Here is a 27,366-nt window from a genome sequence, read left to right on the forward strand (position 1 = left end):
CCCCAATGCCTGGGCCAGTCCATCACTTTCCTCCATACTCCATACCTGGGCCAAGTTTACAGGCTCACATGCAGCCTCAGGGTTACCCACCGCAGTATCAACCCCAATATGCTGTGCAGGAACAGGCTCCTCAGGGCCGGGGACAGCATAGTGGTGCGGAACGGTCTGGTTACAGCTCGCCGACCCATGCCTATCATAATCTTTAGGGGCTATTTTTTTCAACGGGCACATGTTAGAAAGCGATGACATGCTAGGAATTTGTTGTATATGCATCATGTTGGTGCACTTTTTAGTTCGGGTATGTTTTCCCGCCTCTGTATTTTGCTGATATGGCGTGTATGTGCCACAAACATGACTGCTAAAGTTAGATATTTTGAACTTCTGTGTGGACAATCCTTTTGTTACCTTGCGCACCATTTCTACTGCCTCTACCGCTAGGAGGTGCTGTTGCCTTAGAGGTTGTGACGGTATTATATTTCTCCACCACATCTTTGAGGTCTTCGTTGTTCGGAAGGGGTTTGGAATACCAGGAACTCAGCTGTAATTAGTATAGTTAGTGTTTGGCCATAACTAACTTTACTCACCCCGAAAGGCTCACATACATATAGGGCAGGAAATACATAGTTTCCACAAGAGGATGTGATGTCCATGCATTCCTGCCGTCTAAAAAGGGTATTCCAAGCGCCTACCGAGCTTTAAGCTCGCAACCCACGTCAAGGGGCCTCAAGTTTTGCGAGTCCCTAACCCTCCCCCACACCCCCCCAAAAAAAAGGCCTTGAGGGATAAACAGACGTTCTCTCAAAGAATATTAACTTCACCACACCTCAAATGGCAGCGTTCTGGCAGGTTACATCTCAAGCCTGCCTGGCAAAATACTCTGCAAATTGGTGGCGCACTCGCTGCCCACATGTCGGTGGCCGGCCAGGCCGAGCAGCCTGGCTCAGGCTGGTGGTGGGTGCAGATGTTCCCATATATTCCCCATCATGAGCGGCATCATGGATGCGGGTAAAGTTGTGCAGCACAACACAGGCTTTGATCACGCATGTGACATTTGACGGCGACAATTGCATTGATGTCATCAGGACCCTCCACTTGCTGGTCATGATGCCAAAGGCACATTCCACGACTTTCCGTGCTCTGCATAGTCGCTGATTGAAAATGCGCCTACGGTTATCCATGCCCCTCCGCGCAAATGGCCGCATTACGTGTCTGCTGAGGGCAAAACCTTCATCTGCAACCATAACATAAGGAACGGGTGGCCCGCTGGTGCCAGGGAGGATGCTAGGCTCGGGGACATCAAGTTGGTTGGACATTAGACGCTGTGCCATTCTAGATGAGCGAAAAATGCGTGCATCCGCCGAGCTGCCATAGGACCCGATGTCCACGATGGTAAAGCAGAAATTACAGTCCGACAAGGCAAGCAAGACTATTGAAAAATACTGCTTGTAATTGAAGTAGCGAGAGCCAGAGTGGGGCGGTTTCTGCACACGGATGTGCTTCCCATCGAGTGCACCAATACAGTTAGGAAATTGGGTGTCGCGTTCAAACTGCTGCGCTATGCGAAGCCAGTGTTGGGCCGTAGGCTGAGGGATCACGCTGCTCTTCAATCTCTGCCACAGGACCACACAGGTTGCTGGGACAATGCCGGAAATAGTGGAGACTCCAATTAGGAATTCAAAATGAAGGGCATGGTAGCTATTGCCAGTCGCCAAAAATCTACAGGAAATCATACAAGCAAACCACAAAGCAAACATGTTAGTTAGGACATTAAGGACATAAAATAATGTGTAACCTGGATCACAAAACTGCACATACCGTAACGTCAGAAGGAGACGCTCCTCGGGGGAAATACAGCGTCGCATGTTTGTGTTCTGATAGGTTATTCCAGGCCGAACCAGCTCCAGCAGCATATCAAAGGCATGCACAGACAGGCGGCAAAAGGCCCGAAATTTCTCTGGGTGACGACGGAGGTCAGCAAAGAGGGTATAAAAATGCCCTTTAGAGGTGCGTTGGGCCACTATTGGGTGAACCCACATCCTACCTGATCTCCGCCGGTGTGGCCGTAGAAGGCTACCTCGTTGCCCAAACCTCCGGGATATCATCCATGCTAATAGCACACGGGCCAGAGAGCTAGGTGGCATCAATGCAGTCTGGCAGACAAACTTCCCTAAAATACTGGTAGAAACAGTGGGTTGCATCCAAAGCACACAAATGAATTAACACAGGTGCACACATGAAGCAGGGGTATTGCATTCATGGCCCTTTTGAAGCCTGGCGTAAACAGAACAGCTGAGTGCGTTTTTTACACGCGCGGGAAAAACGCATGTCTTACGCGCGTATTACACGCATACATAGTTAAAAAACGCATTGCACACGCTGCTGACACGCGCGCAAAACGCTGCGTTGTTTGCGCGCGCAGAAACGCAACGTTCGTGTGAATCTCCCCTTAGACAGATTAATTACCTCTAATGTTTCTTTGTCTTTCTCTGGGTCTCTCTGACCCCTCCATACTTCCTTTTCTTTTGGTGGCACCGAGTATGTATTCGGGATTGATCTATATTTTCCTCCCGATCTGCTTCGGGTGGCCGTCTGTCTAAAAAACAATCCCCTTAAAGAGGCTCTGTCACCAGATTTTGCAACCCCTATCTGCTATTGCAGCAGATAGGCGCTGCAATGTAGATTACAGTAACGTTTTTATTTAAAAAAAACGAGCATTTTTGGCCAAGTTATGACCATTTTTGTAATTATGCAAATGAGGCTTGCAAAAGTCCAAGTGGGTGTGTTTAAAAGTAAAAGTCCAAGTGGGCGTGTATTAGGTGCGTACATCGGGGCGTTTTTAATACTTTCACTAGCTGGGCGCTCTGATGAGAAGTAACATCCTCTTCTCTTCAGAACGCCCAGCTTGTGACAGTGCAGATCTGTGACGTCACTCACAGGTCCTGCATCGTGACGGCCACATCGGCACCAGAGGCTACAGTTGATTCTGCAGCAGCATCAGCGTTTGCAGGTAAGATCGACTTACCTGCAAACGCTGATGCTGCTGCAGAATCAACTGTAGCCTCTGGTGCCGATGTGGCCGTCACGATGCAGGACCTGTGAGTGACGTCACAGATCTGCACTGTCACAAGCTGGGCGTTCTGAAGAGAAGAGGATGTTACTTCTCTTCAAAGCGCCCAGCTAGTAAAAGTATTAAAAACGCCCCGATGTACGCACCTAATACACGCCCACTTGGACTTTTACTTTTAAACACACCCACTTGGACTTTTGCAAGCCTCATTTGCATAACTACAAAAATGGTCATAACTTGGCCAAAAATGCTCGTTTTTTTAAAATAAAAACGTTACTGTAATCTACATTGCAGCGCCTATCTGCTGCAATAGCAGATAGGGGTTGCAAAATCTGGTGACAGAGCCTCTTTAAGTACTTCTGATAGATGATATCGAGGAGGATGGAGATAAGGAATAAGGTCTCCCTGATTATTGCCATCTATATGCACTATTGGTGTTTATTGACTATTGGACTTTATTGATATATAGATATTGATATACGCTAGATAGAGTGTTGATACATATATTTATATATATTTTTTAAACACATATGTATACAACATATGTATACATATGTGTTTAAAAATATTTTGATATACAGTATATCATTTTTGGAAACTCTATATATTTAATACATACTGTACTGTCTTTGTTCTTAAGTGGGTAGATTTAACATACTGTCCTCTACTTTACTCAATCTGAATAGATGACATATGGAGGCTAACTATTTTGTTTGGCTGAGTTGCCTTATTGCCATCGTAATTACCTCTGTCATAAACTTTTTAAATATTGTGTGATGAATATAATATAATATATAAAGGGTGGACATGATGGCTGATGGATAATACCTCTTACCTATTAAAACATTTATTGGGGAAGACTTGATCTCATCCTCATACCTACTTTTAGTAATTTATGTACAGTGATTAGTGATTGTGTGAACGATTGCACACAACGATGGATGGCAGTGACATGGACGGAATGACGTTGGGTGTGAATGTGATGTGGCATGCACCATTGGACATCGCCCCAAAGGGTTTAGTATTTAAACTAGGATAAGTAGTAGTACATTCTACTCCTGATGAAGGGTGCGAAATGGGCGACGAGGTGTTTCCTCTGGTGTATGATCCATACTGCCATCATGTCTTCCACAGGTAATTGATTACTTATAGAATTATTTAGTATAGGTTGCACTTACCAGTGCTTCATAACATAGGATCTATGGTTTTTCCAAATTGGGGTCTGATTCTAGATACTCGAACCCTGCTTGACACCATTGATGGAATTTATGTGGATAACTTATTGATTAGGACTTTGATGGCTCTAAACTTGGGGTTGTTTTAAAAAAAGTGTTTTTTATACATTGTTCGCATGTATTTGTAGGGTTTGTTTTTTGTCGTCCATATTGTGGACTAATAAAGATTAATTATTATTATTTTGAATAACTGTGAATTGTACTTTTTTCAGAGACATTTCATTGGTTATCTGTGTAAAAGTATTATATGTCTTGTTAATTGATTTTTGCTCAGGATATATATAGGCTATTATGACTACTTGTGTTTCCCGATTTTTTTCCCTTAAAAGCAATAGGCCTTACTTAAAATGAAGCTCAGGTTTAAGGTAACTACAAACATTATATTTTGGATTATGAGCAGGTAAAGTTATTTTCATACTCACTCTTTTGTAAGGAGGATTGATTCCAGTAACAAGTCTATGTAGCTGCAGGAAAATGTAATTCCTAACTGCTGTCCTGCAGACACCATCAATAGAACACAGTGTTGCAGCTTGTATTCTGTAAATAGACTGTGTGCAGAGGCATGATGCCAGTCAACAAATCTGTTGTAAGTAGTCCATTCATAGAAAGGTAATGCCCTAATTGACTATAGTCAAGTATTTAGATCAATGGGGCAGAAAATGTGCAGTAACGTAGCCTATATCTTTGGACTCTAAGGGTATGATCACACGCAAACGCAAAATACGTCTGAAATTACAGAGCTGTTTTCAGGCGAAAACAGCTCCTGAATTTCAGACGTTTTTGCAAGTACTCGCGTTTTTTGCGGCGTCTTTTACGAACGTAATTGGAGCTGTTTTTCATTGGAGTCAATGAAAAACAGCTCCAAAAATATCCAAAGAGGTGTCATGCACTTCTTTGACGCGGGCGTATTTTTACGCGCCGTCTTTTGACAGCGACGCGTAAAATTACACCTCGTCTGAACAGAACATCGTAAAACGCATTGCAAGCAATGGGCAGATGTTTGCAGACGTTATGGAGCCGTCTTTTCAGGTGTAATTCGAGGCGTAAAACGCCTGAATTATGTCTGAAAATAGGTCGTGTGCACATACCCTTACCCAGGTTTGTCTACTATGCCTTTACGTGGTCTGTCACTTTGTGACTGAGTTGTTGTGGTTCATAAATGCTTCCACTTTGCAATAATATCACTCACAGTTGATCGTGGAATATCTAGTAGGGTAGAAATTTCACGAACTGACTTGTTACAACGACGGCATCCTTTTACAGGACCACGCTGGTATTCAGAGAGCTCTTTAGAATGACCCATTCTTTCACAAATGTTTGTAAAGGCGACCTCATGGCTAGGTGCTGGATTTTATACAGTTGTGGCAATGGGACTTAACGAAATACCTGAAATTAATGATTAAGAAGTATGTTCCAATATTTTTGTCCATATAGTGTTTCATGCTTCCTAGTTGTCCATTGAACATTGAGTGTTTGCTTACTTCAGATAAGAGTTAGAACAGTGTACAATAGCTTAACTATATGAAATATTATTATAATGTTAAAAATAATCTCTATGGCTAGTGTTAAAGTGATTCTCCAGGCTCCCCATTACTAATGCACACTCCCCTCAGTTTATGTGTGGCAATTACCAGATTATAGTCTCACTTGTGGTTTTGTAGTCTGTACTTTATAATTATTCTGCTCCTGCTCTAATGGGAATCAGCTTTTCATACACTGACTTCCCAAAGGGCCTCTGATAGACTTACTGTATGTTTATACCTAGCAGCCAATCTGAAGAGGAAGAGCTGCAGTGAGGGGGGAGAGAGCAGAAGCCTAAACCAATGGTGGAGACAGGAGGTGTGTTTAAGGCTACCTCACAATCCCTGTAGGTACAGCAGCTAAACTGTAGTCACAGATTACAGCTGTGACCTAATTGAGCTGAGCTAAAAAGCAGCCAAGCAGCAAGCAGTGATGAAATACATAAGTATCACCTGTAGGTACTGACTTACATATAATTTTTGTCACAACTGGACATTGGCTTTAACATTGGCGTTAACATACAAAGTCTGAACAATGAAGTCTTAGGGTCCTAGCACTTGGTTGATGAATATGTTCATAAATGTTGAAAATACCATTTTAGAGCGTAGGAGCAGATAAGCTTATCAACGCTATACTATTGGGAGTAATTTTAGTGCTCAGTACTGTAATGCCAGGCATGTTATGTGTGCATAGTAAAACTAAGCTCATAGGACGTTCCATTAAGCATCGATATATCTTACAGTTTTACTGGATGACCTTACCATTGTGGCTGTGTATTTCAGGAAGTTGTAAATGTGATCCTGTTTCATTTATTAGGAATTCCAAATTGAGAATTAATCCTCTTTTCAAACTTTTATAACAACTCCTGTTTTTTACTTCAGAAATATATTTGCGATCATCTTTTTTCAAGTTCACCTACCATCTTTCTAAATGTCAAAACCATATGTGCTTCTCTCTTTGATGTCCATTTTGGTACTGAAATGATGGCTGGACATGCCACAATATTGTTCTGTGAACTCCGGATTCACCTCTATGAACTTCCGCCAAATCACAGGAAGGATGACAAATGTTTCTGCAGATATACGAGGCTGATTTAATAAATGACTGCTTGGTATGAAATTACAATCAGGGAGCATTGTCATCAGCTAGCAATGATAAAACTGTATGTGAAATGAAGCCTTGATATATATATATTACACATGCCTTTTTATCTGTTTCAAATTAATCTATGCATTCTTTATGTGTTACGATCATTTTAGGTATCTCAAAAAGCCTGAACAAAAATTGAAAAATTGAAGGTATTCTGCATAACATGTCAAGTTTAAACCAAATTGAAAACTTTTTAGTGTACATTGAGCATTTGAGATGTGAAATGCACCAGATGTATACACCGAACGTGTCCATAGGACCCCATTGAGCCAACGTATGCTCGAAAAGTGTTTTTTTTTTGCATATGTCAGAGGGGCATGCTTCTGCATACCTTTTTTTTTTTAACTGTATTGAAGAGCTCTATTAGCTATGCTATTGAATATCCTGCAAAAACTGTATATAGTGTAGTATGCTTTTTTTTAATATATAATGGGATATATGTGCGATGCCTGCCTATACAGTGTCATACATCGGAGGCCTATGTAGGAGGTTAATGGCGGGAGCATTTCTAGAAGTATATTCGAGATTCAATCTACACTGCAGAAAATACAATGGTGCTCGGACTGTGCCTCATGTCTTGACTGTCGATGGAGTATATAATTGTCAGAACCAATAATTATCCTTTCATTCACAAATTCAGTGTTGATTTGAGATCATAGACTTCCCCAGTGTGATTTATATTATATCAGAAGATGTTATAACAGGATTTTCCCTTTTTAGCCAAAGTTCTAAACTTGGCTATAGATGTAATACGTTTCTAAGATTTAACTATAAACAACAATAATTGTTACACAAACGATACAAAAAAAAATTAAATACTATATATCTAATTCATTAAAATTACACATCACACAAGTTTTAAAATTTTTATTGATCATTTACCTTTTTTGTGAAATCCATTAGATTCTTTGGGAGTGAATTAACGATAACTCACTGTGATGCATATTCAGCACATTGGTTTCTGAGTTCACAGTCTAGTGTGTAAATCCTTCACCATAGGTTGGTCAACCGTACCAAATATGGGACACTCTGTTATATTGAAAAGATCCCATCGCTGTTAATTTACCATTGTTGTTCGATGTGGCTACATGGGCAGGTGAAGACTGGAGTCTACATTTTTTATTTTTACAGTATTCACAAATATCCAGTCACAAAATTAAACATCTTTATTTTAACATAGTGAAACTCACACAATTTGTTAAAGTGTTTTAAACGTTACATGCTTAGGTCTTTTTTACATGGCAGTATTTTTGTCAGTATTTTGCTTCAGTATTTGTAAGCCAAAACCAGGAGTGGAAAATAAACAAAAAATATATATAATGGTAAGCTTTGTACCTCTTCCGAGATTTGGACCTACTCCAGGTTTTGGCCTTCAAATACTGATGCAAAATACTGACCAGAATACTATCGCGTAAAAGTAGCTTAATATGTAGCTTTGAACAATGATAAGAAAAAACATTGAATTTTGTGGACATTTTAGTGCTGGTCCTTTTGCAGTTATTTTGGAAACCTGTGGTTAAAGGGGTTGATCACAACTGGGCAACTGATGAACTATCCTGTGAATAGGTCATTAGTATATGATCAGCGTGGGTCCGACACTCGGACCCTGCACTGATGAGCTATTCCGGCTGCCTCCGGGCACCGGATGATTTGAACGGTATGCAGTAGTTGGAGCCGGAAGCAAATGGTACCAACAACTGCATAGCGGACGTTCTGCAGAATTGCTTCTATTCATGCAGTTGTTTGAGCCATCTGCATGATCTAGTAATAGTAGAATTTAATAGTTCACATATACAAAAACAACAACAACACTTTTGTAGCCATTTTTTTAGTGCAGTTTGAAAAACAACTCCTAGCCATAGCGTGAAACATTCCCTAATAATAGATAACAACAAAGGGAAACTGCTTTCACTTTCTTCTTGGTGGAAATAACTGCTTAAACAATATCTTAGGAGAATACAAGAATTTTTTAATGGAGGTGGTAGATGGAATTTGACTAGTGACTCTTTGGTCCTCATGGTTTTCATCACAGATGCAGCCATTTTTACACCAGGAATAAGTTATCTTAGTACACAAGTTCCCGATATTATGTAGAACCAACTCACAACTGTCAAATCTCACCAAATCTCTTAGGATGCAGAGTTACGCTGCACTATGTGGTGCTCTACAGATAGCAATATATTCACATTGCCTTATGGATGGACAAAGTTTTACACGTACAGGTGTATATCAATCTGAAAATACCATGTTCTTCCAATTTCACAGGAGGCCACTCCAAATGACATGCTGAACACACCACATTTGGATTGCATCGGGACGTGTCATTTTCAGGCGATTGACAGTTTTGAAATTCCCCAAATGGAAAAATCTATCTCTGATTAATTCCATCCCAGCACTTAACTAGTCTAGTAATCCCTTTCTAATAAGGTAAAATTCTCTGGCCACTAAATATATTAAATCATGGGCGATGCACCCCCTTTTCTGAATAATGTTCATATCGCAGTGGCATCTTCAGTTTCTTGATATGCTTTATATGGTTTCATATGCAGACTATGTTGAATTTAATTACATAACATTTGTACAACATTTCCATTTACAAACTGTCAGACTTTATTGTTCACATGTATGCAGAGCTGCCATAAGAAATTTCTAAGTGCCGTAAAATGTAATTCTCTCTCTTACTTTACCCCTGCCCTCCATCTGGTCTCCTATGGTTACTCTCCATCTTTTGCCATCATTTGTCATTTGTTATTTCTATTGAAAATCTTAATTACAACATTTTTAAAAACATTTTTGCGTTTTAAATATTTTAATACACCTGGTGGAATTTTGTTAATAATAATAATAATAATATAGGTTAATAGCTTTTTATGCAATTCTCTGCTACTTTATGTGACATATTTTAAAAGGGCTCATATTTGATGGGGTTCACTGGGTTGGTGTCCCCCATTATTACTATGTACCTCCTTTTATTAGGGTTACTAGGGTTATGCCTAGCTAAGCCAACCTTTTCCCTTGTATTACGCTTTCTATTTGCCTTATTAGCTTAGTGTGTGTGCAGTAAATCTTGACACAAGTGTATAATAAAGCAAGGTTTATTATCACACTCAGAAATTACTTGCAGTTTCTAGGACATTTGGAGGAATGGCTTTTATTGACAGGGAATGCTGGATTTTGTAGTTTCACCAGTTACAGCTCTGAAAGTAATTATACTCAATATACATCTGAAAGACATGACATAAGTTGTATACTGTATGCGAAGCATGTCATTTCTATCGAAAACCTGCAAATCACTTTTACCTGTTGAGCCAGAAGTTCTAGCATGCTTTGCCACAGAGTCATTGGTTTTACAGTACTATTATGAATACAGTAAGAGCTCCAGCAGGGGCACTTAGCCTCCATCTCTCTATACTCATCTTTCTGGCAACTGCCTACCCTCCCCCACAGCACTTACCAGAGAAGGGCAAACTGATGATGACAATGAGCTTGAGTTTCTCCTTATTCATTTAAGGAAAACTTATACATTAAACATTTGGCTTCTGCTGCTGGTTTAAAACGGCCGGGCCCTATTATGATTTGGGCCCCTTACAGCAGTACCAATTCTACTGCTCTGAAGGCTGCCATACATATATCAGATATTTTATGCTTTCATAAAATAATTGCTTAGAAATAATAAACCATTATCTGGGAATGTTGTGTTCATTAATATTATTTAAAAGATATGTCTGGGGTTAGAAAAAAGGTTGTTTTTTTTCTAGAAAGAGCACCACTCCTATCTATCGGGCATGTATGTTATAAATAGTATATTTTACTATAGCAGCAGTAAGTGATAACAGAATAAAATAATATCACAGACATGCCAATGGCATCACACATATAGATAGATTGTTAGGGAATATATTGAACATGACACTCAAGGTGTTGCTCGACTGATGACCTAGAGAATTTTCCATAATGGGTTTATTTACCCGTGAAGGGAGTTGTCCCATCAGGGCAACCCCTTTCCATATTTCCTATTAGGGCATTTGGATGCCATACATGGGGTTCCCCACTCATTGGCCGCCATGTAATACTACACCCAGCTGAGAAACTGAACGGACATAAGATGAAGCCAACCTAATATTTTCCAGATACTTTTAGCCTTTTTCTAAATACATTTGGCATTGGAAAGTTACTGTAATATCTATACCATACTACTTTGACTATCATACAGTGTAAATATCTCTTTAAAAAGGTATGTTTCACAGAAATGTTTGTTACTCCAAGCCTTTCAAAATGATTGGGACATAGATCTGCTACCGATCTGTATTGAAATATTGTTTTTCCATAAGTATACTTTTTTCCTTTTGAAATTATGTGGAAACAATAGCTACGAAGATTAAATTCTTTCCCCACAGAATAATACAAATATTTCAATGATAGAAACTTGTTTTTCTATAGTTATATTCAGTGTTCTCTGTAGTCCTCTCATTTTAGTTAAAGGACATTTTGAGGAAATCTTTAGTTTTACATTGAGCGGCATATATTAAGTGTGGTCATTCATATGACCTGATGTATGTCCATCTAAAGTGTGTACACACACATATAATCAAAATCCCATTAAATGTCTGATTATACGCAATCAATATTATAGATTTAGGATGGCTCAAGTCAAGTTAAAAAATATTCTATGCATCAATGTAAGTTGTATACACATTGAATTATCCTGCAGGCAGAAAACCAGATATCCCAGCTGGCTGATTTGTTGTCCTGAATAATTGGCAGGAAAATTTTCATGATTCGCCCCAGTGCATCCACCAAATACCATTAATTTTATGGGAATGGGGAGACTTGTAAAAGGTATGAGGATCAATAGAACAGCTATGGTATAGTTATACTATTTACGTATTTTATGTTACTTTATTGCATTAGTGATATATTGCAACGGTGATTGTATGGGTTTATTCAATAGACTGCATTGGCATTACAATGAGTGATTTTTATTGATCTACTTTATATTCAGCGATTATATACTAGTACATTTTTTTGTAACTTTTTTGGAACTAGAGATGAGAGAATTTAGCTAAATTCATAATGGGGTTGATTCTATCGAATTGCAAGTGCCCAGATTGCCCTGTCTGACTTTCTGATGTCTACTAGGACTATATTCAAGTTGGATATAGTCCTAAGAGACATCAGAGAGTCAAATAGGGCGATCAAGGCACTTGTATTCCACCCCTCAAATAAAAAAAATACCATACTCCCTTCCCCTGGTCTCCCATAGCGACACGTCCCTGCCGGCCTCCTGACTTGATGTTGTTTTGTCCCATGTAACCGATACAGCCAATCACAGACTAAAGCAGTCACATGGGACAAAACTATGTCATCGCAGGAGTCCAGCAGAGACGCGTCACTACAAAAGACCAGATGACTATGGTAATTTTTTTTACTTCCTCTTCTCCCCTCTTCATTTTTCTAATCTTTAATATAATGGCCGCCCTTTTGCAGATTCATGCACCGCGTATCACAAACGCTTTTATGAGTCACATGTCCGAAAACATTAAAAAAATTAAGAGACTATTGATACAGCTGTAGAGGTAAAAATAAGATTCTAAGCAAACAGTTCCATCCTGGTAATAACCACTACCTTGGAAATTAATACAATTTTACTGAGAAGAAAATTACTTTATCTTGAGCCACATTCTTTATAACCCTACCAAATGTTGTCATTTTAGGCCGCTTTCAGACAGCAGTTATATGGGCACATTTTGGGGTCCGTATTACATAAGCAATACCCAGGTCTCCTGTGGTACTCTACAGTGCATCCTATGGTGAACTGGCTCCGTTTCAGTAAAGCTGCATGAGATCCGGGTGTTGCGACCATAATAGGACCTATTTCCCCAAGCAACATAGTTTAGAAATAGATTCGATTGCATTTAGATTTACTGAAAATATCCCATTGATATGAAACATACACAAAATTAAAAAGGTAGAATTCACTGGGCATCAAGTGATATTCTGTCTTTACACTATTACAATATACAGAACAATGATTTTGAGATTATGGTCATTCTTCTGTCAATCTTAGATTTCTCTTCTATTATAGACATACAGTAGCTTCTATCAGTTTATTCCACATTTGATATATAGATGCTGGACTGTCATTGATATCTTCTACCTACAGTATACTGGCAATCTGTTGGTTAGACCATACATGTCATTGCATATTGTATCGCTTACAGTGGCATAACTATAGGGGTCGCGGCGGTCGCAATTGCCCCCCGCACCACATCAATGAATAGTCACTATAGGAACTGGGGCCTATGTAATGAACTACACGGGCCCCCGTTACTGTATAAGATTACTGTCTGCTGCCTTTCCATTGAGGGGTTACCCGACGGAAACCTCTGATGAAAGGGCAGTGGTGATGTGAACAGGCCCTTACTATTGTTTTTTTTTGTGTTTGTGTTTTTTTAAGGGTTCAGTCGTTGGACTACATTGGATCTGAGGATTACTGCTTTTTTTATTAACAATAAAATGGTTAATGAGGGTTGTGTGTTTTTTTTTTAATTTCAATATTCAATTTTTTCTATGTCCTCTTTTTGTTTTTAAACTTTATTACCACTGCCTTATTAATAGCTGATGGCTGATTGACAACATTCATTACTAAGGCAGGGCTTAGTTTTAGCCGGTGCAGAGGCTAACCCCCATTATTACCCAGGTATCATTATTACCAGGGGTGCCGGGAAGAGCCGGGTACGATCCAGTACCTGACCATCTGTAGTGAGTGCTGGGCACTGGGGCGGCCGCAGGCTGGTGTTTTTAGGCTGCGAAAGGCCAAATAAAGTGGCCCTTCCCCCCCCCTGGTAATACTAGGCTGCTGCTGCTGCTATATTGTATCTGGCTGGTTATGAAAAATGGGGGGGACCCCATGTCATTTTTAAAAACAAATAAATAAATAATTGGAAAGAACGATGTGGGGTTCCAGCCAGATACAACATAGCCGCAGCAGGCTAGCATTACCAGGGTGGGAAGGGCCACCCCAGCCTAATAATACCAGCCTGCGGCCACGCCAGTGCCCAACTATCACTACAGATGGTCGGGTACTGGATCGTACCCGACACTTCCCGGGACCCCTGGTGGCGGTGGGTATTGGGGTAATAATGAGGGTTAGTGTAGCCTTTTCATGTTTAACGCTAAGCCCCGCCTTAGTAATGGACGGCAGTTACTAAGGTGGTAGTAATAAAGTTTAGAAAAATACAAAGACAAAGGAAAAATATTTTATTGAAATAAAAATCCCACACACAACTCTCGATATCCATTTTATTTAGAATAAAAACAAGCCGTCATCGAAGTAGTCCTCAAATCTGAAGTAGTCCAACAACCGAACTTGTAAAAAAACATAAACACACAAAAATAATTAGTAACACATAAAAAAGCAAAACAAATCTTATACTTACCTTTCCTGGTCCAGCACTGGAGCCGCAATGTCAGAGAGCTGGGCCCTATATCTAATCCTATCATGTGTAATACTCTTCTGCTGAGCCAGTGTATCTAATCCTATAATGTGTGATACCGTCTGCTGGGCCTTATGTCTAATCCTATCATGTGTGGTATTGTCTTCTGGGCCTTATATCCTATAAACCTATCATGGGTGATTCTGTCTGTTGAGCCACTGTATCTAATCCTATCATGGGTAATACTGTCTGTTGAGCCACTGTATCTAATCCTATCATGTGTGATACTGTCTGCTGAGCCACTGTATCTAATCCTATCCATAGCTATAGGGTCGTAGTGCTATAGCTATGCTGTCTGCTATATACACATATACATACATACACACACGCACACACATTTTTTTGGGGGTTATATGTATTGAGGCTATTACCCCCTGACGTTTCAAGACCTTAGTGATGCCCCCGGCTGCTGGTGCTGCATCGTTGGGTCACTTAGAAGACCCAGTGATGCAGCTGAAAGTTTGGGGAGGCCCAAGAAGAATCTTTACATCGGGGCCCATGAGCCTTTAGCTACACCCCTGATCACTTATCATGCATTACTTGATGCATAAAGACCAGAAATATGTAGGAAATGTTTTTGTCACATATGTGGCAGATTCCTTTCAGCAAAATGTTTAAGGTTAAATTACATTGATAACACACTAACACATCACAATAAGTTCTACAAAATTACAAACTTAGGTCTGCTACATTTACCACTTTAGCTCTACTTCAGTAACAAGCTAAGCCTTCATACACTTGAGGGATACATTTACACCAGAGGCGTAGCTAGGTTCTCTTGCACCCGGGGCAAAGATTCAGATTGGCGCCCCCCAACTTATTTCCCGACATCTCCTTCCCCCTCGCCATGTTTTCTTTCCCTACCAATCAATGAGATGTAATTTTTTGTTCACAATTTTTTTAATGTAACTTGAGTATAAAAGCATTTCTACATTTTACAAGCGATATAGTTCTATAATGTAATCAACATAAAAATAAATTAAAAGAAAATAAATAAATTAAAGAGGCCACACACAGCCCCCTGTAGATAGAGTCACACAGCCCCTCTCTTGTAGATAGTGCCACACACAGTCCCCAGTAGATAGTGCCACACACAGCCCCCAGTAGATAGTGCCACACACAGCCCCCTGTAGATAGTGCCACACACAGCCCCCAGTAGATAGTGCCACACACAGCCCCCCTTGTAAATAGTGCCACACACAGCCCCCCTTGTAAATAGTGCAACACACAGCCCCCCTTGTAGATAGTGCCACACACAGCCCGCTGTCCCCTTGTAAATAGCGCCACACTCCCACCCCTTGTACTTAGCGCCACACTGTGAACAGACCAGTGAGCAGTAGCCTACCGCTACCACTCTCCGCTCTGCCTGGTGTGACTTACCGGAGGAGCCGAGGAGGTCATTCGTCGCAGGCAGCGGCGGAGTTTCTTCTGACTAGAGTTGGTGACAGACAGGGCCGGCCTTAGCTTGGATGGCGCCCTGTGCGGGACTCTCTATTGCCGCCCCCTACACAAACCAAAAATTAACCACATATATAGACACGCTGGAACATATATACTGTACATACATAAAGACAGATATTTAGACATACAGGCAAATATACATACACACATTCTGGCATATATACATACAGGCAAATATATAGACGTACAGACACATATACGCACACACACACCGGCAGATAAATACACAGACAGGAACATATGCAAATACATAAAAGGCACAAATATACAAGCACAAAGACACAGTCACAAACAGACCCATATATACCCACACAGGCACATATGTACACAGTACAGAGAATGTAGTAGTGTTACCTGCAGTCCTTTGTAACACCATAGATAACACAGTGATAACTCTCTGAGTACAGATAATGTAGTAGCTGTTGCCTGCAGTCCTATGTAACACCATAGATAACACATTGTAGCAGAGCTGAGATTGTAATTTAGCACAATGTGTTATCTGTAGTGTTACATAGGACTGCAGGCAACAGCTACTACATTATCTGTAATCAGAGTTATCACTGTGTTATCTGTGGTGTTACATAGGACTGCAGATAACATCTACTACATTATCTGTACTCAGAGCGTTATCACTGTGTTATCTGTGGTGTTACATAGGACTGCAGGTAACACTACTACATTATCTGTACTCAGAGAGATATCACTGTGTTACCTGTGGTGTTACATAGGACTGCAGGTAAAATCTACTACATTATCTGTACTGTGTAGCAGAGCTGAGATTGTAATTTAGCACACAGTACAGATAATGTAGTAGATGTTCCCTGCAGTCCTATGTAACACCACAGATAACACAGAGATAACTCTCTGAGTACAGATAATGTAGTAGATGTAAGAGACAAACACATGCAGAGAGAGACACACACACACACACAGTAACATATACACATACAAACACAGAGGCAAACACATATACACACAGACACTCACCATGTCTCCTTGCTGACAGGTCAGGACGGGCTGTGGGGGGAGCTTCCTCTCTGCTTCTCGGCAGAGCACAGAGCACAGAGCAGAGGCAGATGCAGGGAGGCTGCAGAACGGGAGTGGACCTGTCCCCTGACCTGAGTCATCTGACCTCATGTCACTGACGTCACAGACCCCAGTCAGAACGCCGTAATGTCCTGGCTCTTCCTAAGCTGCTGCAGGTGTCCCACATACGGGGCGCCTGTCAGCAGCGATCAGCTGCTCTTCGGCGCCCCCCTATTCTTATCCTCCAGGTTGAGCCCGGGGCACATGCCCCGCCTGCCCCCCCTAGCTACGCCCCTGTTTACACATTGTGGATTCTGCAGCAGTACCCCAAAATATTTGCCAGTAAATCCACATGTACAGTATAACATTCAGATTTACTCACTGATGTTATCATGGATTTCACCCATCACAATACAATGGGTACATTTTAAAAAATCCAGTAGAAAATCATGACTGATAGAACAAGCTGCAGAATGTAATTCATACTGCATGCCTTCAGATTTTTAATGGAGTTTTGTAAAAGCCAATTTACTGGCATTGCACTATACTTTGCAGTGGAAACTTGGTGAAGAATCTGGCCTGAAAATCCACAACAAATACGTTATGTATGAACAGGCTATAGGATGCATCAGCAGGTCTGCATTAAAGCCCCGATATTGCACGGAATGTTAAACCATTTTATCAAAAACTTCTATCTATCTATCTATCTATCTATCTATCTATCTATCTATCTCATATCTATCTATCTATCTATCTATCTATCTATCTATCTATCTATCTATCTATCTATCTATCTATCTATCTATCTATCTATCTATCTCTCTCATATCTATCTATCTATCTATCTATCTATCTATCTATCTATCTATCTATCTATCTATCTATCTATCTATCTATCTATCCATCTATCCATCTATCTATCTATCTATCTATCTATCTATCTATCTATCTATCTATCTATCTATCTATCTATCTATCTATCTATCTATCTATCTATCTATCTACACTACCGTTCAAAAGTTTGGGGTCACCCAGACAATTTTGTGTTTTCCATGAAAACTCACACTTATATTTATCAAATGAGTTGCAAAATGACTAGAAAATATAGTCAAGAAGACATTGACAAGGTTAGAAATAATGATTTTTATTTTAAATAATAATTTTCTCCTTCAAACTTTGCTTTTGTCAAAGAATGCTCCATTTGCAGCAATTACAGCATTGCAGACCTTTGGCATTCTAGCTGTTTATTTGCTGAGTTAATCGGGAGAAATTTCACCCCATGCTTCCAGAAGCCCCTCCCACAAGTTGGATTGGCTTGATGGGCACTTCTTGCGAACCATACGGTCGAGCTGCTCCCAAAACAGCTCTATGGGGTTGAGATCTGGTGACTGCGCTGGCCACTCCATTACAGATAGAATACCAGCTGCCTGCTTCTTCCCTAAATAGTTCTTGCATAATTTGGAGGTGTGCTTTTGGTCATTGTCCTGTTGTAGGATGAAATTGGCTCCAATCAAGCGCTGTCCACAGGGTATGGCATGGCGTTGCAAAATGGAGTGATAGCCTTCCTTATTCAAAATCCCTTTTACCTTGTACAAATCTCCCACATTACCAGCACCAAAGCAACCCCAGACCATCACATTACCTCCACCATGCTTGACAGATGGCATCAGACACTCTTCCAGCATCTTTTCAGTTGTTCTGTGTCTCACAAATGTTCTTCTGTGTGATCCAAACACCTCAAACTTCGATTCGTCTGTCCATAACACTTTTTTCCAATCTTCCTCTGTCCAATGTCTGTGTGCTTTTGCCCATATTAATCTTTTCCTTTTATTAGCCAGTCTCAGATATGGCTTTTTCTTTGCCACTCTGCCCTGAAGGCCAGCATCCCGGAGTCTCCTCTTCACTGTAGACGTTGACACTGGCGTTTTGCGGGTACTATTTAATGAAGCTGCCAGTTGAGGACCTGTGAGGCGTCTATTTCTCAAACTAGAGACTCTAATGTACTTTTCTTGTTGCTCATTTGTGCAGCGGGGCCTCCCACTTCTCTTTCTACTCTGGTTAGAGCCTGTTTGTGCTGTCCTCTGAAGGGAGTAGTACACACCGTTGTAGGAAATCTTCAGTTTCTTGGCAATTTCTCGCATGGAATAGCCTTCATTTCTAAGAACAAGAATAGACTGTCGAGTTTCACATGAAAGCTCTCTTTTTTTAGCCATTTTGAGAGTTTAATTGAACCCACAAATGTAATGCTCCAGATTCTCAACTAGCTCAAAGGAAGGTCAGTTGTATAGCTCCTCTAAACAGCACAACTGTTTACAGTGGTGCTAACATAATTGCACAAGGGTTTTCAAGTGTTTTCTAATCATCCATTAGCCTTCTAACACAGTTAAAAAAACATAATGTACCATTAGAACACTGGAGTGATGGTTGCTGGAAATGGGCCTCTATACACCTATGTAGATATTGCATTAAAAACCAGACGTTTGCAGCTAGAATAGTCATTTAGCACATTAACAATGTATAGAGTGTATTTATGATTAATTTAATGTTATCTTCATTGAAAAAAACTGCTTTTCTTGCAAAAATAAGGAAATTTCTAAGTGACCCTATACTTTTGAACGGTAGTGTATCTCATTATCTATCTATCTATCTTTCTTTCTATCTATCTATCTATCTATCTATCTATCTATCTATCTATCTATCTATCTATCTATCTATCTATCTATCTATCTAGACTGCTTGGGTGAATTAAGAGAATAACTTTATAGAAATATCTACAGTTAAATTAAAGGAAATATTACTAAAGAATAAGAGTGTGTAGACAACTAAAGCCATATCGCATTTAAAAAAACACAGCTCCCCCATCTAGCCCGTTCTTATGCAGGGTACGAAAATGTTTATTTTATTTATACCACTACTAAAGATGTGAAGAAAGGGACTGCAATGACGTCCAGCTGTTGTTTTTCTTGAAGAAGTCCCAGCTCCCGATGTGGAGAAACTAGACTTGAGAGATGAGCTGGCTGAGACAAATGTTCTGTCTACACATTAAGTGGCAGCTGGTTATTACACGACTCCCAGTTGGATGAACACTTGCTATTGACAATAAGGTAATACAAGGACCATGCAGAGCAATCAGGATGGGAATGTGAATGGAAAATCTTTAATCTGAAATCACAGCTGTCAGAGTTATATTAGAGAACATGAGCAAGTTGCATTTGCCGTTGAAATAAATGGGTCCCTAATGTCAACTTTCTCATAAAGTCTATCTCATGGATATATATTTTGTACAAGGACTCCTTGCCACCCACAAATCACACAGTCCTATTCACTTCATTAAAACGATAGATGGCTACAAGTATGGTCTGATCTCTACAAAGCATTATGAAATGTTAAAAAAGGACAATCTCATACAAGACTTCTGAAAAAAATGTTGTATACAAACAATCATGCTTACAAAATGTGCTCAAATGACGGACACATTTTTTCTTTCAATATTTGAAAATTGTATTTTCTAATTTTCAAACTAGTGACTGAAGCGTTTACAGAAACATTGATTTATGAGTTAGCGGGCATAGTACTGTGATGTTGTTAAGTTACTAATGATATCAAGAATAATATTATTCATGTAAGCTCATAATCATAAAGAACCAGTGTGTATTATTTAATAATATTATGGCTGGTTGTTACAAATGATTGTTTTTCTTTTAAGACTTTTTTTTAGGCATTCTCCTGTTTTAATAAACCCAATTACAGTCATTATTTAATTTACAATTAATATAACATTGTAATATAGATAAAGAAACACATAAACACTCGAGCAGGGAGACTACAAGTCCAGTGCCAGTCCCTTAGCCAATAAATTTCGTACCTGGGAAGTGCAATTCAGAACTGGTGGCCATCTGCCTTCCTGGTTTCTCGATGTCTTGCAGTGCTGGACGCAGATATCAATATATTATAATGTTCAGAATTACATTGGGGCCTTTCTGTCGGGTTTCTGGCGCATGTTTGATTGCCAGAATAGCTTAGCATGCTGCTATACTTCCCATTAAAATAAACAAAAAAAACCCGAAACTTGAAGAACCCATTATACGTCAATTGGATCTATCAGGATCTGATATAATCAGTTGTAAATTACATCTGTCATATTCATCTTCGCTTGGAGCTTTAAGTTATACGAGTACCTCTAAGTTCAGACGTGGCGGATTTGCTTCGGGATTCCACTGCGGAAAGGCCAAAGTGGAAATCCGCAGCAGAATTTTTGTACTAAGGTTTATATATTTTTTTAGTTAAGTTAGTGCAGACGTTGTGGAAAACAACCTTGTGGGAACTTGCTTGCAGTGTGGAATTTAGATTCTGCAGCTTTCACAGTCTGTTGCGGACAAAAACAAAGGCTGAAATCGACTGCAAGTCCACTGTGAGATCCACCACATCTGGACGATCCCTCAAAAAAGCAAATTTTGCTGCAGATTTATTGCATATTTGCAGCAAATTTCTGCTACGTCTGAACGTGCCCTAAGGGTAAGTTCCCACGTTGCAGAAATACTGCGGAAAATCCGCAGCATAGTACTGTGGCAGCAGAGTGGATGAGATATGAACAAATCTCATCCACACGCTACGTGAATGATAAGCAGAAAAACTGCTCAAAAATGTACCTGCGGTACTTTTTTTAAAATCCGCAGCATGTCAATTGTATTTGCGGGATCGCTGCTTTTTTGTTGCAGGTTTTTCTTAGTGAATTTGATAGAGAGGTAAAACCTGCAACAAATAGCAGATGTTCCGATTTTTGTTGCGGAAAATCAGCAGTTCCGCCGCAAAAAACACTACTCAGAAGAAAAAAAATATTATACTTACCCAGAGTTCTGTGTTTATTCATCCAGACTGGCCTCCTGGGATGACATTTCATCCCGTGTGACCGCTGCAGCCAATCACAGGCTGCAGAAGTCACATGAGATTAAACGTCATCCCAGGAGGCTGGCCTGCAGGACGGCAGAGGGAGGCATTGCCATGCCTACAGGTAAGTATCAAACTTAAATTTTTTTTATGTGCAGTTTTCCACAGCGGACATTTCGGCCAAAAACTGCATCACAATTTGGTGCAGTGTTTCAGATGGAATTCCCTACAACACCCAGGGCGGATATGCTGTGTGTTTTTACGCAGCGTATCCACCCTGTATCAACATATCCTAAGGCCTTAGTCACACAAACGTTGAGTACATCCGTGTGACGGCCGTTAAAACAACAGCCGTCACGCCGACCTATGCAACTCAATGGGGCCGTTCAGACATGCAGTGTTTTCACGCTGCGTCTTTCCGTTGCGTGAAACTCACTGCATGTCCTATTCTTGTGCATTTTTTGTGAATCACGCACACATTGAAGTCAATGGGTGTGTGAAAATCACAGACAGCACATAGACGAAAACATCCGTGTGCTGTCCGTGATTGACGTACTAGTTCCTTGAAAGGCTGAGAAAAAAAATTCTAATAAAGAAATGTGCACCAACATTGACATTAACAACTGATGCCACACGGAACAAACAATGATGACACACGGAACTGCAACTCATGAAATACGTGTCAGTTTTTTGCGGACGCAAAACGGAAACGCTCGTGTGAATCTAGCCTAAGGCTAGCAATAAATAGGTGTTTAGAATCATTCTGAAGGTGCTATACGTATTGATGGTGTGCTATAATTTTGCCAAGATCATGCTGCTTGGCTCTCCTGTGCAAGAAATATTACCAATAAATGGTGGGCAGACCTGTACGCAGATTATAATTGGTGATTAGAGTAGCATATTGCAGGGACAGTCCAAAATCATCAACAAAAAAGAAATGTAAAAGGTCAACTTGGAAATAAGCTGAGAACAGTCTAAAATAAACTGCCTTTAACTCTCGGTGAACACATTTCACACTTTTAGGCCCCATGTACACGTCCGTAGTTTTCATCCGTAATTACGGATCAGGTAATTACGGATGAACTTGCGGATGCATTCATTTCTATTGGCCACTGACACCTTTCAGTATATTTATGGATGTGTGTTCCGAGCAATAGAATTAATCTGCAAAATATAGAACATGTCCTATTCTTGTCCGCAATTGCGGCACAGACTCGCCCATAAAAGTCTATGGGTACTTCCGCAATTGCGGACGGCGACGGATATTTGCGGATTCATATTTGCGGACAGTAAAAACGCTTGTGTGCATGAGGCCTAAGTACTTTTTTTTACATAGCACATAGAGGAACAAGACATAAAACTGACATCATTTGTAACAGATTTTACAGGTTTAATAATACTTGTCTATTCCAACATGGCTTATTTACAGGCTGACTTTGGAGCATAAAAACCTCGTTTTACGCTCCACAGTACGCTAGAAATACGCCTTGAAAAAGCTGGCGGCGAAATGTGGATCTGGGCTCATAGTGTGGTGGTCTTGTGTGTGTTAGGGGGACAGTATGCAGCACACTGGATGGAATCTCATTTGGGTCTCTCTCTCTCTCGCTCTCTCTCTCTCTCTCTCTGTGTATATAGGGTCACTTAGAAATTTCTTTATTTTTGCAAGAAAAGCACAGTTTTTTTCTATGAAGATAACATTAAATTAATCAGAAATACACTCTATACATTGCTAATGTGCTAAATGACTATTCTAGCTGCAAACATCTGGTTTTTAATGCAATATCTACATAGGTGTATAAAGGCCCATTTCCAGCAACCATCACTCCAGTGTTCTAATGGTACATTGTGTTTGCTAACTGTGTTAGAAGGCTAATGGATGATTAAAAAACACTTGAAAACCCTTGTGCAATAATGTTAGCACCGCTGTAAACAGTTTTTCTGTTTAGAGGAGCTATAAAACTGACCTTCCTTTGAGCTAGTTGAGAATCTGGAGCATTACATTTGTGGGTTCGATTAAACTCTCAAAATGGCTAGAAAAAGAGAGCTTTCATGTGAAACTCGACAGTCTATTCTTGTTCTTAGAAAGGAAGGCTATTCCATGCGAGAAATTGCCAAGAAGCTGAAGATTTTCATACAACGGTGAGTACTACTCCCTTCAGAGGACAGCACAAACAGGCTCTAACCAGAGTAGAAAGAGAAGTGGGAGGCCCCGCTGCACAACTGAGCAACAAGACAAGTTCATTAGAGTCTCTAGTTTGAGAAATAGACGCCTCACAGGTCCTCAACTGGCAGCTTCATTAAATAGTACCCGCAAAACGCCAGTGCCAACGTCTACAGTGAAGAGGCAACTCCGGGATGCTGGCCTTCAGGGCAGAGTGGCAAAGAAAAAGCCATATCTGAGACTGGCTAATAAAAGGAAAAGATTAATATGGGCAAAAGCACACAGACATTGGACAGAGGAAGATTGGAAAAAAGTGTTATGGACAGACGAATCGAAGTTTGAGGTGTTTGGATCACACAGAAGAACATTTGTGAGACGCAGAACAACTGAAAAGATGCTGGAAGAGTGCCTGACGCCATCTGTCAAGCATGGTGGAGGTAATGTGATGGTCTGGGTTTGCTTTGGTGCTGGTAAAGTGGGAGATTTGTAAAAGGTAAAAGGGATTTTGAATAAGGAAGGCTATCACTCCATTTTGCAACGCCATGCAATACCCTGTGGACAGTGCTTGATTGGAGCCAATTTCATCCTACAACAGGACAATGACCCAAAGCATACGTGCAAATTATGCAAGAACTATTTAGGGAAGAAGCAGGCAGCTGGTATTCTATCTGTAATGGAGTGGCCAGCACAGTCACCAGATCTCAACCCCATAGAGCTGTTGTGGGAGCAGCTTGACCGTATGGTACGCAAGAAGTGCCCATCAAGCCAATCCAACTTGTAGGAGGGGCTTCTGGAATCATGGGGTGAAATTTCTCCTGATTACCTCAGCAAATTAACAACTAGAATGCCAAAGGTCTGCAATGCTGTAATTGCTGCAAATGGAGCATTCTTTGACGAAAGCAAAGTTTGAAGGAGAAAATTATTATTTCAAATAAAAATCATTATTTCTAACCTTGTCAATGTCTTGACTATGTTTTCTAGTCATTTTGCAACTCATTTGATAAATATAAGTGTGAGTTTTCATGAAAAACACAAAATTGTCTGGGTGACCCCAAACTTTTGAACAGTAGTGTATGTTTATACATTTCTCTAGTGGGATTGCACTGACAGACAGTGAGTTACTGTAGTGTATAAAATACTTTCCCCTTATGTTGTACCATGCTTTGTGTCCACTGTGAATTTTATTATTTGTACTGTGGTCCTTATTACCACCACATTAAATGTTTTTAACTGTGTGTCATTTTAGGTCTTGATGGCCAATTTTCTTTTATGTAATTTGTAATAAAGAATTTAACTTTTGTATGGTACAAACTGTAAACTATTGTGGTATTTTCACATGGGCTATTTTCAGCGTCCTGAAAAACGGCTGAAGAATCGGAATCAGAACGCCACCAAACATCTGCCCATTGATTTCAATGGGAAATATAGCATTCTGTTCGGACGGGGCGTTTACGTGGCCGTTTTGAAAAACGGCCGCGTAAAAAAAACGCCTGCGGAAAAGAAGTGCATGTCACTTCTTGGGCAGTTTTTGGAGCCATTTTTCATTGACTCTATAGAAAACAGCTCTGTATTTTCAGACGTTTTTTAGTAAGCGTGTGCACATACATTATTCAAACTCGCCGCGAGTTTGAATAAAAACCGTCTGAAAATCAGGAGCTGTTTTCCCTTGAAAACAGCTCCGTATTTTCAGACATTTTTTGCTAAGCGTGTGAACATAGCCTTAGGCTTTATTCAGACGAACGTGAAAAAGGTCCGTGCAACGCGCGTGATTTGCACGCGCGTTGCACGGACCTATATGTGTCTATGGGGCCGTGCAGACATGTCCGTGATTTTTGCTCAGCGTGAGTCCGCTGAAAAAAAGGCACGACATGTCCGTTCTTTGGGCGTTTTGCACGCATCACGCACCCATTGAAGTCAATGGGTGCGTGAAAACCACGCATGCCGCACGGAAGCACTTCTGTGCGAACTGCGTGATTCGCGCAAGAGCTGTCAAAAGGATGAATGTAAACAGAAAAGCACCACGTGCTTTTCTGTTTACAAATATCCAAACGGAGTGTCTTTGAGAAGAGCGAACCCGGACAACCGAACCGAACTTCACCGGGTTCGGCCGAACTCGTTTTGGCCGAACCCGGCAAAAAAATATCCGGGACGCGACGCCAGGAGATAGTCACTGTCCAGGGTGCTGAAAGAGTTAAGCTGTTTCAGCACCCTGGACAGTGACTTCCGATCACAATATACATGAACGTGTTAAAAAAAAAGTTCTAACTTACCGATAACTCCCGGCTTCTTCCTCCAGTCTGACCTCCCGGGATGACAATTCAGTCCAAGTGACAGCTGCAGCCAATCACAGGCCAAGCACAGGCTGCAGCGGTCACATGGACTGCCGCGTCATCCAGGGAGGTGGGGCCAGATGTCAAGAGAGGTGCGTCACCAAGGGCGCGTCACCAAGGACGCGTCAACAAGGCAACGGCCGGGAAGTTCTCGGTAAGTACGAACCTCTTTTTTTTTTTAACAGGTTGCTAGATATGGTGATCGGAATTCACTGTCGAGGGTGCTGAAAGAGTTACTGCCGATCAGTTAACTCTTTCAGCACCCTGGACAGTGACTGACGTCGGCTAGAATCATCTCTATGATGGCGGCTGTGCGAAAATCACGCAGCCGCGCATCATACACAGATGACACACGGAGCTGGCAAGTGATTTTTGCGCGCGCAAAACGCCGCAAAAACGCCACGTTCGTGTGAATCCAGCCTTAGACAGATATAATAAATCTACCACTATAAATGAGGGAACCTGGGCCCTCTCTGCCAATCACAGGTCTCAAGAAGACTCACATGACAGCACATGTGTCACGGTGCGGGGTGTGGACCCACTGGGTCTTACCGCGTAGCGGAAAGGCAGCTGGCCAACCAGGTACAATACAATGTCTATAGTCCAGAAAGGGTTCCTGTGGCAATGAAGACAGTAGCGGTGATTCAGGCTTAAGATAAGGGTCCGGCAGTAGACAGACACCCGGTGGGTGTAACACAGCAGATGCAGCGGAAGACACAGCTCAACTTCAACTCTAGACGGCACAGAGGCACGGTAGCACAGGATACAGGGTACAGGCAGCAGGAACGGGTAACACTGGGAACTGGAAAAGACTAGGAGACCATTTGCAAGACAAACTTTAGGTATACAAAAACGCTCAGGCAATGATCAAGAGGGCAGAGCCCTTTTTATAGTCCAGCAGAATTCTGGACGGTTTGCAGATCACCTGCAATAATGCGCGCACTGGCCCTTTATGGCCGCGCACACGCTAGCACGCGCGCCCTGCAGCAGATAGTCTCTTAAGCAGAAAGTGAGTGCAAGCGTCTCCCAGGAG

This window comes from Rhinoderma darwinii, chromosome 1 (genome assembly GCF_050947455.1).
Source record: "Rhinoderma darwinii isolate aRhiDar2 chromosome 1, aRhiDar2.hap1, whole genome shotgun sequence".
In the NCBI taxonomy this organism is placed as follows: domain Eukaryota; kingdom Metazoa; phylum Chordata; class Amphibia; order Anura; family Rhinodermatidae; genus Rhinoderma; species Rhinoderma darwinii.